At 44.4% G+C, this 12,010-nt stretch overlaps 1 protein-coding gene across 1 annotated transcript in view; it reads left to right on the top strand.

The window, feature by feature from the left end:
• LOC146194751 (monocarboxylate transporter 9-like) overlaps positions 1–12,010 on the top strand; it is a 91,809-nt gene that overhangs the window by 65,371 nt on the left and 14,428 nt on the right. The gene's annotated exons all lie outside the window — the stretch shown is intronic.

Here is a 12,010-nt window from a genome sequence, read left to right as displayed (position 1 = left end):
CGCTAAAGAGAGAGCCTCTCAGTCAGAAGAAAAAACTCTAGATGTGTCAATGACATCTCTCCGACACACAGAATCGATCACTACACCGAGAAAGAATCTCGACCACTGATAGTGAAATTCGCCACGTACAGAACGAAGAAGTTAGTTTTTTCCCAGTGTGGTCTATTGAAACAAACTAAAATAAGCATGAACGAAGACTTTTGTGGCAAAACACGCTACATCAGAAAAAAACTCAGAATTTACAAAACCGCGTAGTGACCTTTTTAAACTACGTTAAATAAAGGTACTTTTTGGTGGCGTATGCTACGGGCATGACACAGAAGAAGGTGCTATATATAGTATTGGACAGGATAGAAACGCACAGTCCTCTGCGCAACTGTTAGACGAAAGCATGCCATCTTCGAAGCTCTTGCGCACTTGTCGTGTGATCGAAACTGCAAAATAGGAAACCGCGAGAGGCGGTTGATTTGACAACAGAGATGAATTAAACACATTAATAAATTACAGAACGCGGACATAATTGCACGTACTGAAATATGGTTGTCAGAAAATGTTTCAAATGCCGAACTGTTTTGTTGTGAAAGAAAGTATGTTGTTTACCGCAGTGATCGCGTAGATAGGATCGGAGGAGGTGTCTTATTGGCCATTGATCAGCGTTTTCAATGTTTTGGTATCGCTACTACAACTGACATAGAGTCCGTTTGGTGTTGCATTACTTTTTATTTTAAAAAGACTATTCATGAATCACTGCCTCGTCATGGCGGAGGGGCTTGCGAAACTCGATGAAGTCGTGAGCTCTGCTGTGTAGGGCCACCCAAGATAGAGAGGTCACGGCAGAGATATCTGACAAAATGTGATTCACTGGAGAAGGTAATGGCAACCCACTCCAGTATTACCTGCCAATAAAACCCTATGACCAGTCACAATAGCAATAATGATATGGCGCCGGAAGATGAGCCCCCCAGGTTGGAAGGCGTCCCACATGTTACTGGGGATGAACAAAGGGCGATTCCTAGTACCTCCGGGACGAATGAAGCGGCTGGAATAAAGCAAGAAGGACGATCAGTTGTGGATGTGTCGCCCAGTGACCGGAACGTTATGTTGCAAGGAGATATATCACAGAGCAACATGGAATGTAAGATCACTGACACAAGGTAAACTGGATGTCGTCAAACGAGAAATGGACAGATTGAACATTAATATCTTGGGTATCAGCGAGCTAAAGTGGACCGGAATGGGAGAATTAAGTCGGCCGACCGTTATGTCTTTTACTGTGGGCACGAATCGAGGTGAAGGAATGGGGTCGCTCTCATAGTAAACAGAATGGGCAAAGCAGTGCTAGGGTTCAACCCCAAGAACGACCGAATGACTTCACTTCGGATACAAGGTCACCCTTTCAGCATAACAGTTATCAAAGTCTATGCACCAACCACTACTGCTGAAGGAGCTGACGTTGAGAGATTTTATGCGGACCTGCAATGCCTTTTAGACCACACTCCATCATTAGACGCCGTTTTTCTCATAGGAGACTGGAATGCTAAGGTCGGGAATGAAGAAATATCCAGAATTATAGGCAAGTTCGGTCTTGGTGAGCGAAATTAAGCTGTCTAGAGGCTAGTAGAGTTTTGTCAAGAAAACAACCTGACCATAGCAAATACTCATTCTCAACAGCATAAGAGGCACCTGTACACATGGACTTCACCGCACGGTCTGTACAGAAATCAGATTGATTATATTCTTTGCCGGCAGAGATAGAGAAGCGCTATACAAGCAGTAAAAACAAGCCCTGGGGCCGCTTGTGGCACCGATCATTAGCTTCGTGTTGTCAAATTTAAGCTTCGATTGGAGAAACCACAGAAAACTAGGTCTTTCAGGTATGATCTCGATCAAATTCCATCAGAATATGCTGTGGAAGCAAGGAATCTATTTCAAGAATTAAATCTAGAAGACAGAGAGCCTGAAGAGATGTGGACTGATGCTCGTGATATAATACAAGAAGTTGCTACTAAGTTAATTCAAAAGCAAAGGAATTGCAAGAAAGCAAAGTGGTTATCTGAAGAGGCTTTGCACATAGCTGAGGAAAACAGAATGGAAAACGTTATGGGGGAAAGAGAAAGATACAAGGTTCTCAGTGCTGATTTTCAGAAAATAGCAAGAAGAGATAAGAATGCCTTCCTGAACATACAGTGCCAAGCAGTTGAGGACAACAGCCAATTGAGGAACACAAGAGCTCTGTATAAGACAATCAAAAATATCAAAGGAAGGTTCTGTGATAAGCTGGGCGTGATAAAGGACAAACGAGGCAAGGGCCTCACGGAAATCTCAAAGATAAAGAAGTGGTGGCAGGAATGCACAGAAGAACTGTACAAGAAGGACAAGGATGTGCAAACCCAACTTAAGCCGGTTGTGATTACAGATCTCGAGCCAGGCATTATGAAGAGTAAAGAATGGGCCTTAGCCAGCCTCGCTAAGAACAAATCTAGCGGAATTGATGGTATTCCAGCTGAGTTGCTTCAAAACGTCAAAAATGACGACGCTGTTATCGTTCTGTATATATTATGTCAGCAAATTTGGACAACCCTGCAGTGGCCACAAGATTGGAGGAGGTCAGATTATATCCCCATTCCAAAAAACGCAGTGCCAAAGATTGTTCGACCTAACGCACGATCGCGCTTAATTCGCATGCTTGCAAGGTGATGTTGAAAATCCTCCAAGGTAGGCTGCAGCAGTATGTGAATCGGGAGCTTCCGGACGTGCAAGCTGGGTTTTGCAAGGGCAGAGGAACTAGAGACCAGAATGCCAACCTTCGCTGGATCATGGAAAAAGCAAGAGAGTTCCAGAAACCCATCTACTGCTGCTTTATTGATTATGCGAAAGCGTTTGACTGCGTAGATCACAGCAGATTGTGGCAAGCTCTCCAAGAGATGGGAGTTCCGATTCACCTCAACTGTCCCCTCAGGAACCTGTATGAAGGGTAAGAGGCCGCAGTCAAAACTGGGCATGGTCTTACTGATTGGTTTCCGATTGAGAAAGGAGTGAGACAAGGCTGCATACTATCGCCCTGCCTATTTAACCTATATTATGAGCGCATCGTGAGAAAGGACGGTCTGTACGAGTCTTCAGCTGGAGTGAAGATTACTTTGAAACGTACCAACAACCTTAGATATGCGGATGATACCACTTTAATGGTAGAGAGTGAAGTGAAACTCAAGAGACCTGTGATGCGCGTACAAGAAGAGAGTGAGAATTTTGGTCTTAAACTGAACATTAAAAAGACAAAGACCATGGCGTCTTGCCCCATCAAGTCCTGGACCATCAAGAGACAAGAAGTGGAAGCTGTGACAGATTTTCTCTTCTTGGGCTCCAAGATTATCCCAGAAGGAACTGCAGCCATGAAATTAGGACAATCTTGCTTCTGGGAAAGAGAGCCATGGCTACCCTTGACCGCCTAGTAAAGAGCAGACATTACACTGCCAACCAAGATCCGTATAACTCGTGCTATGGTCTTTCCAGTTGCAATGTATGGATGCGAGAGTTGGACTGTGAAAAAGGCTGACCTTCCGAAGAATTCACGCGTTGTAATTGTGGTGCTGGCGGAGAATCGTAGAGTTGCTTGGACGGCCAGAAGATCAAATCAGTCGATATTGTCGACCGTAAACCCTGACTGTTCATTGGAACGTCAAATTCTGAAGTTAAAGCTCAGCTACTTTGGTCACCTGATGAGAAGAGAGGAGTCGCTGGAGAAAGATTTGATTTTTTGAAAGGTTGAGGGTCACCGTAAAAGGGGTAGGCAGCGAACGCGACGGTTAAATGGCATCCTCGAGGTGCTGCAGATGAATTTATGAGTTGTTAGGAAGACAGTGTGAGACCGGAACGCATGGCGTGATATGGTCCATAGGGTCATGAAGAGTCGGACACGACTGAATGACTGAACTGAACAGAACTTGCTATCCATCGCCATCATCTTCAAACTCATTTACTGATAGTTTGCACGATTGCCTTAACGAAATCATTCATCGATACCGTGCTGCTCACATTACACTCATGAGTGACTAATTTGCCTATTATTGTTTGGTCTAGCACGTGTCCCTTTCCGACCTATCTCCTCTTGATTCCAATCACATTTTGCGCGGATATTTACTAACACAAAAAGTCTTATTGCCAACACGTATTACATTAACCACGTCATCTGTTTTAGATATTGTGCTAACGTTATCAGAAGAAATTGTATCGCCAGTGGTGCACTTACCTGGTCTAAGTGACCATGATGTTTTGTATTTTTCGCTTAATCTACCCCGGTCAAACTTGCAAGAACACAGACAGTTCAAAACAATCAGAGACTACCGCCGAGCCAATTGTGATGCGATTAACTACGAACTTAGTTCCTTTGTTGACACATTTTTACAAGTATAGCAAGACCAGTCACTGAAAGAAAACTGGGATATGTTCAAGAGAAAAGTTTCAGACATTATTAATCTTTACACTCCTAGCCGACAAGTTTATTCAAACGCTAAGCCCCCTGGTACAACCGCTTTCTAAACCGCCTTTCTAACAAAAAGAAGCGTCTTTTTCGGAAAGCTAAACATTCCTTAGAACCCACACATTGGCTCGCTTACCCATCAGCTGCTACAATGTATTTAAAGACTAAAATATACTAAGTTCTGCTTTTTTCATTCCACCCTTAAACGTATCTAAAAGTATTCCCAATCGCTTCTTGAGCATTATAAAAGGAAACAAGAATGATAATAGAATAACACTTTTAACATCGGATGGAAAGCTAGTTGGTGATAGCCTTTGTGATGATATACTTAATACATTCGTGCAAGCATTTTCATGTTCAGCATTTCCCAGTTCGCTTCCATATGGTTAACCTACGAATTATAGTGATATGGATCTCGTTATTTTTCACTCCACAGGCATAAAAGTGGAGTGAAATATAACGAAGTGTCATCGAAGCGCTCAAACCGAAATGAACTTGCGGAACTAATCGCTTTAATATCAAATTCTTGCAAACCACTTGTGAATACTTTTCTGTCATATTTAAATGCATCTTTATGCAGTCCTACACAAGTTACACAATACCAAGCGATTGGAAGACAGGTAAAATCATACCTATTCACAAATCAGGAGATATCCAAAATCCCTATAATTACAGGCCTATATCACTCACATCAGTACGATGAAAAATAATGAAGCATATCATTTTTACGCATCTAGTAAACCATCTTGAAGCTAACAATTTTTTCAGCATTTGTCAGCATGGCTTCCGTAAGTCCTTTTCTTGTGATACCTTACTAACAGAGTACATACTTATATGGACTTACGGTTTATCACTGATTGCTTTTTTATTGATTTTGCCAAAGTCTTTGATAAAGTTAACCACACCTTTCTCTTACATAAACTCAGCATGCCAAATATCGACCCATGCATACTTAATTGGATTCATGCCCTCCTGACATCATGTCTTCAATTCGTGTCTATTAATAACACTAGCTCTTCCTCAATGCCAGCAGTATCCGGAGTTCCCCAAGGAACAGTTCTTAGCCTATTATTATTTCTAATTTATATGAATGACTTATCAACTCCCGTTTCTTCTGAAATTTGTTTATTTGTTGATGATTCCGTCTTCGTTTGTAAAATAAACAACCAGTCTCACACTCTTTTTTACCTCAAAATGATCGAGATCGCATATCACAGTGGTGTAACACATGGTGCCTGCAGCTAAACCCTAATAAATACAAGGCTATGCGAATCTCTCGCACTAACACAGATTGTTACAACTACTATCTTGATAACAGTGTTCTCGAGTCTGTCGCATCATACCGTTACCCTGGCGTCAACAACACAATACATCGGTCGTGGAAAGAACATATTGAGTGCATAAAATCTAAAGGTAATTCTACACTAGGATATCTAAGAAGAAACTTCTCCTGCGCACCATCTTCCTTAAAGCTACAGTTATATAAAACCTACGTAGCCCACAGCTAGAATACGCATTGTCGATTTGGAATCCGTACCACACGACCCCATCAACCAGCTTGAAGCCGTGCAAAATGGTTCAGTGCGTTTCATTTTTAACAACTACCATCGAACAGCGCAGTGTAATACAAATCAAGACCAGAGTAAATTTATTGTCGCTATCAATCTTTAGGAAGATCACTCGTTTATGTTTATTTCATAAAATATATTATCATATTCCAGCTCTTTCCTCTATGTCGGGCTACCGGCTGTGTTTATTTCCTCTCGTCGTGATCATATTCATCAAGTCAGCATACCCCATTGTCGAGCATCAACCAGTTTACATGCTTTCTTCATTCAGACAAGCAACAAATGGAACCTTCCTTCAGCCTGTACATCAATAAGAGACACAATACTATTTAAAAAGGCGATAACTAACCTGGTACTCCAGACGCTGTCTTCCGTTCAGTTGCTTTATGGGTTCTTTGGCATTTTTGCTCGTTTGTTTCGAATACCGTGTTCTATTTTTGTTGTTTATATCACTGTTGTATCCCAATGCACTAATGTTTGCCCCTCACCTCTGAAATGTATATGTATATATACCCAGAGGGTAAAATAAATGAATAAATAAATAAAACATGTAAGGGAGTAAAGTGTTCGAGTCTGAATTGGTGTTTTTCCTAAAATTGAAGAGGCTTTGTGAGAAGCATATTAGGCAATGTAGATGAATACAATGAATTCTCGCTTTGGAAAACTTCAGAGGTTTAAGATTTTTCGGCTTCGTAGTATTTTTTCCATATCCTAGGATTGCTTGTTTGTGTGGCGGATCGAAAACGCGTTTTTTTCTTGTTGTTGAGACGCTGGAGTGCGCTAGTAAACTATTATGAAGTCAGGCGCTCGCTTGTAGTAATTGTGGGAATGTGTCTCAAAATCAGTTCGTGCATTTTGTTTTTAAAATTTGACCAGTTAGTTTCGGGAGCCCGTTATTCGAAGTCGATTAAAAACTTGCTGAGAAGGTTTTGAGTTCTTTGTTAATGCAAGACTTATTTAAACGACGGGAGTAACAACATTTCCCCTCTCGCCGTGCGTGAACTAGCGACGAGCATGAAAGGCTCGATGCCATTTTAATGCTGCAAGCGTTTAAAATCTACACAAATATAATTCAACAAATATAATTCAGTTTCTTTTTTTTTGTTTGGGAAGGTGGCTAATAAATGTGGCGTAGATGACCAATGGTCACTAAGTGCCGGAAGATATGATAGGAATGATAGGTTTCCTGGATGTGAAGTTAGAATCAGATCAAGATTGTTAGATAATTTTGCAGTTTGCCTTGTAGGGGTGGTGACCAGTTGGGTTAAAGCAAATGTCTGGCACATGTTGATGAAGTCACACTTTGAAGAATTTAGTGATGACTGAGTTGGGCTAAACCAGTCGACTGCAGTGAAATTAAAATCACCTAGTCTAAAAATAAAAGCACGTGGAAGTTTCAAAGCTACTATCTGAAGGGCACTGCGGAATTAGGGGATAAACAAAATGTCACTATCGCGAGGGAAGCGGCGGTCGTAAGCGCAGATTACTGTTGGCGAAAACGAGATGTTTGAGCAGATATATAATATTAGAGGGGGGACTGAAGGTTGCAGTGAGCGGCTACTAAGACTCCACCGCCTCGTTTACCAACACGGTCGCAGAGGGAAACGTCAAATTTTAAAATATGCGATTTACTTCGTTATTGCGCATAGATTCATTTGTAACAGATATGTAACAGATTGTAAACTGACTGGTCTGTAAAGTTTCAAGTTCTTGGCATCCCGTTTCTTCAGAAATAAGATAACGTTAGATAATTTTAGTTAGATATTTTCAGTCAAGGAAAGCACGGAGGTAATGTGGCAATGTCGAAGAGGGCAGAAACACAAGAGAGCAATAGCGTAGCTAGGCGTACCTCTATTTTTCTGGAAGAAATATTTTAACATCTGATGGCTTTGTACGAGAACATCACGCAACAATGTTTAGTTTTCTTTATTTTACCAAATTGTGCAATCACACAAAACTGATACTGTCGGGTGTGCCAGTACATATTGACACAGCGCATTCCTCGTCGTAGCTTCGTGCTTATTGCGAGCGCTTGGCTCCACGGAACGTAGAAGCCCAAGTTGATGTTGAGCCGGTGGTCTTACGTACCTCGCTCCTGCTGTGTGATTATAGGTGACTTCTGCGAATACCTGTCTCCGTAACATCTCTTAGAGGTGTGCTGGGTAACGAAACCAATGCGCCGGGCCCTCCCTCCCCCCTCAACCCAGGTAGCAGAGACTCCAGCCCTCAGGGATCTCCTAGCATCGAGATTATGCCAACCCGTCACGGTAGCCCACGGCTTCGAGCTTTTGAGCCGACGTTTTCCTCTCTGTAATTATACCGCACTGTGCGGACACCACCTGCTCCTACACCACCTTCGGCTACCACGCAGTCACCCTTGATCATGCAAATGCACCATCCTTCGTTTTGCAGCAGCCATGGTAACTGCCTGCTTTTAAAGGCTCCTCGCGTGATGACTCGGAGGACGGGTATAAGAAATATGAGCGCAGAGCTTAGTAAAATTGCTGAGCCGATGTCCAGAAAGTACATGTTTTTTTTTTGTTGGGCTGTGCAGCTCGCACCTAGTTTGAAAATGATGAGCCTACTCTGACAATGTGGAGCCCTTTCAAAGACCATACCCTGTAAATTTTCCACTGTTCACCGAAAGGAACGCGCCGAGCTGCTACTGCAGGCAAGAACGAGATCGCCATCGTTTATTTCGAGGATATGACGAAGTTATTCCGTCGGGCTCATCCCCACGTGTCCGAAGAGAAAACGTCCGTTATTAATTGAGAAAAATTAAAGACGAGATCTTCGTCTTTCTAGTGAGATGTCTCCAGAAGACTATTAGGGGATTTTGGTCGGAGGCCACTGCCATGGAGAAAACGCTGGAAATTCGAGCTAAGCACTGCGAGCGGCCGTCCATCCCGATGGCTGCGGCCATCGTCGACAATGGTAGCCTTGACGTGCTCGGCGAGACAATAAGGGCCACAGTACGCAAGGAGCTGCAGAAACTGTTTCGACTTCACCACGACCACGAATATCCTCCCTATGACAGATGATTCGGGAAGAGGTAAACCAGACGCTCACTCCACCCGACGGCCCCCATACAGTGCCACCACAAGCCATAACCTACGCCGCAGTCACTCGGCGTGCCGTCTACCTTCAAGTCAGGACCAGGCGGCCACTGCATACATCCGCCCAACACCTTCCTCTCGACTTCCTCAGGTGCGCCCACATAAAAACGGCGTGTGGCGCACTCAGTATCATCGCCCTACTGTGCCGCACTGTGGCGAGGCTGTTCACCTGTACCGAAACTGCTATTATCGTCGAATGGGTCTGCCGGGATTTAGTGCCGACGCGCGAAACCCACAACGTAGTGATCGCCCCCTGTCATTGACGCGCGCGTACGTTACTGAATTTTCCGGAATACCCTACGACTGTGGCCGATCGCCTTCACCTCGTCAGTGTTCTTCGCACACACGTCCAAATGTGAGCCAGACGCGGCTCCACTCGCCTAATCCCCGTCGGAAAAACTAGAAGCGGCAACCTTTGGGGGGAAGGTTGTTATTGGGCAAAATGCTCAAAATCTTCCAGTCCTGCAGCTGAATGGTCACACCCTTTCACGACGACACATCTTCCGTTCTGATTCGCGTATCTGACGCCTCTGTTCTCCGACGACACAAAACCACTCTGTGCCGCACCGCAGCCATGGCTGGACCCCGCGACGATCATCCACAAGCACAGCTGTAACCGCTGACCGAAATATTTCAGTGGACGGAACGAGGTCACAGCGCTCGTTGATACTGGTGCCGATTATTCTGTACTCAGTGGGTAATTCGCGGCTGCTCTGAAAGAGGTGACTACACCGTAGACAAGCTCGCAATTTCGTACTGCCGGTGGCCACTTGATCACACCTACTGGTACATGCATGTCTAGAGTAACTGTGCAAGAAGAAACGTGTCTAGCTGCCTTCGTTGTCCTTGTTCAGCGTTCTCGCGACGTAATACTTCTAATAGATTTCCTACAAAATATAGCAGTTATTGACCTTCAGTCAACGTCAGTGACCTTATCAACGGAGAACGCAATAGAAAGTGCATCAGACCGTCCAACGGCACTGTTCCTTCTCGAAAATCACGGAAGAGCAGATGTTCTACTCACGAATTTTGGATTTGAGCATCAGCATTTATGTATTAGGATTTTGTTGGCTTAAATTGGCGGTATCACGGACATTCGAAACGCTTCTGGTCTTGCGATGGTGTCATCGACCGATCCAGAGAGTCCTGTAACCGGTTTACCGTTTGACATCAACCCCGAAATATCTGAACTGCGGCGTCGACAAGTGAAAGACCTCCTAGAGCGCTATTGGGCGACTTTCTCTAAATCTTCTCGTGTTGGAAGGACTCAATTCGCTAAGCACCGCATTGGTATTAATGACACTGTGCCCCCGCTTAGACAGACACATTACCGAGTGTCTGCGACTGAACGCGCCGCTATCACCCGCCAAGTGAAACAGATGCTTCGCGACGATGTCATTCAGCTCTCCTAGAATCCATGGGCTACACCTGTCGTTTTCGTCAATAAAAAGAATGATACACTGCGGCTTTTTGTAGATTAGCGCTGGCTGAACAAAATTCCTAAAAGAGACGTGTACACTCTGCCACGAATCCACTATTCTCTAGATGCCTCTGCACCACTAAATATTTCTCTTCAATAGACCTAAACTCCGGAGACTGGTAAATGGAGGTAGAAGAGCGGGACCGAGAGAAAACAGCGTCATTACTTGGATGGGCTTTATGAGTTCAGGGCTATGCCCTTTGGTCTGTGCTCTGCGCCGGCAACATTCCAACAGGCTTATCGACACAGTCCTTGGAGATCTCAAGTGGCAGACATATCTCGTTTACCTTGATCTCGTCGTAGAATTCGCCCCAACGTATGAGGAGCATCTTCGTCGCCTTGAAGGAGTTCTACAAGCCATAACATCATCTGCACCTAAATAAAAAAAACTGAGAAATGTCATTTTGCTTACACCGAGCTCAAGTACTTAAAGCACATAGTAAACCACGCTGGTGTCCTGCCGGATTCTGACAAAATGACAGCTATTGCCTACTTCAATCCACCCCAAGACCGAAAAGCAGTTCGACAATTTCTCGGCTTATGTGCCTACTAGCGGCGCCTCGTCAATGATTTCGCTAGATCGCCTAGCCTTTGACACGTCTGACATAGGTAGATACACCTTTCACTTGGGACACACCGCAGGTTCAAGCATTCCACGAGCTTCAACGCCGCCTTCAAGCCCCTCTCATTCTGGCTCACTTCGATTAACACGCCGACACGTAGCTTCACATCGATGCAAACAATACAGGCTTGGCCGTCGTCTGGTTCAAATCCAAGGCGGCCAGGAACGTGTCATCGCTTACGCCAGTCGTTGTCTGTCTAAATCTGAACCAAACTATTATACCACAGAGAGCGTCTAGGAATTGTGCGCGTGACGTCTAAATTCTAGCCTTATCTTTATGGGACACCTTTAAATGTAGTAAGTGACCATCATGGACTGTATTGGCTCGCAAACCACAAGTACCCATCAGCCCTCCTTTTCAGAAGGAGTCTCCGTCTTCAGGAATACTACATAACTGTCAGGTATCAGTCTGGCCGCCAGCACTCGGACGCCGATTGCCTCTCGCGTGCCCCTGTAGATCTCCCCACCGATGATATTGCTGATCATGCAATATGCTCTTGAATTCCATCAGCGCAGCTTGCCTCACTGAACCGCAAACTGCCGGCAACGAACATCGTCACGTAACGGACTATCTCAACGGTACATGCACAACTGCACTGAGTACTTTCAAGCGTGTTCTGCGATCGTTGTGTGTGCGTGAAGGTATGCTGGTAAAGAAATGTTTTTCCGTTCGCCATACGCTGTACCTAATTGTTGTGCCTATGAGTCAACCCGGCGAAAGTTTGCAATCTTGCCACGAAGAAT

This window comes from Amblyomma maculatum, chromosome 3, assembly GCF_055883805.1.
Source record: "Amblyomma maculatum isolate TAMU_Amacu chromosome 3, ASM5588380v1, whole genome shotgun sequence".
In the NCBI taxonomy this organism is placed as follows: Eukaryota; Metazoa; Arthropoda; class Arachnida; order Ixodida; family Ixodidae; genus Amblyomma; species Amblyomma maculatum.
Note: the sequence above shows the minus strand (reverse complement) of the source record. Positions and strands in the feature narration are given on the sequence as shown.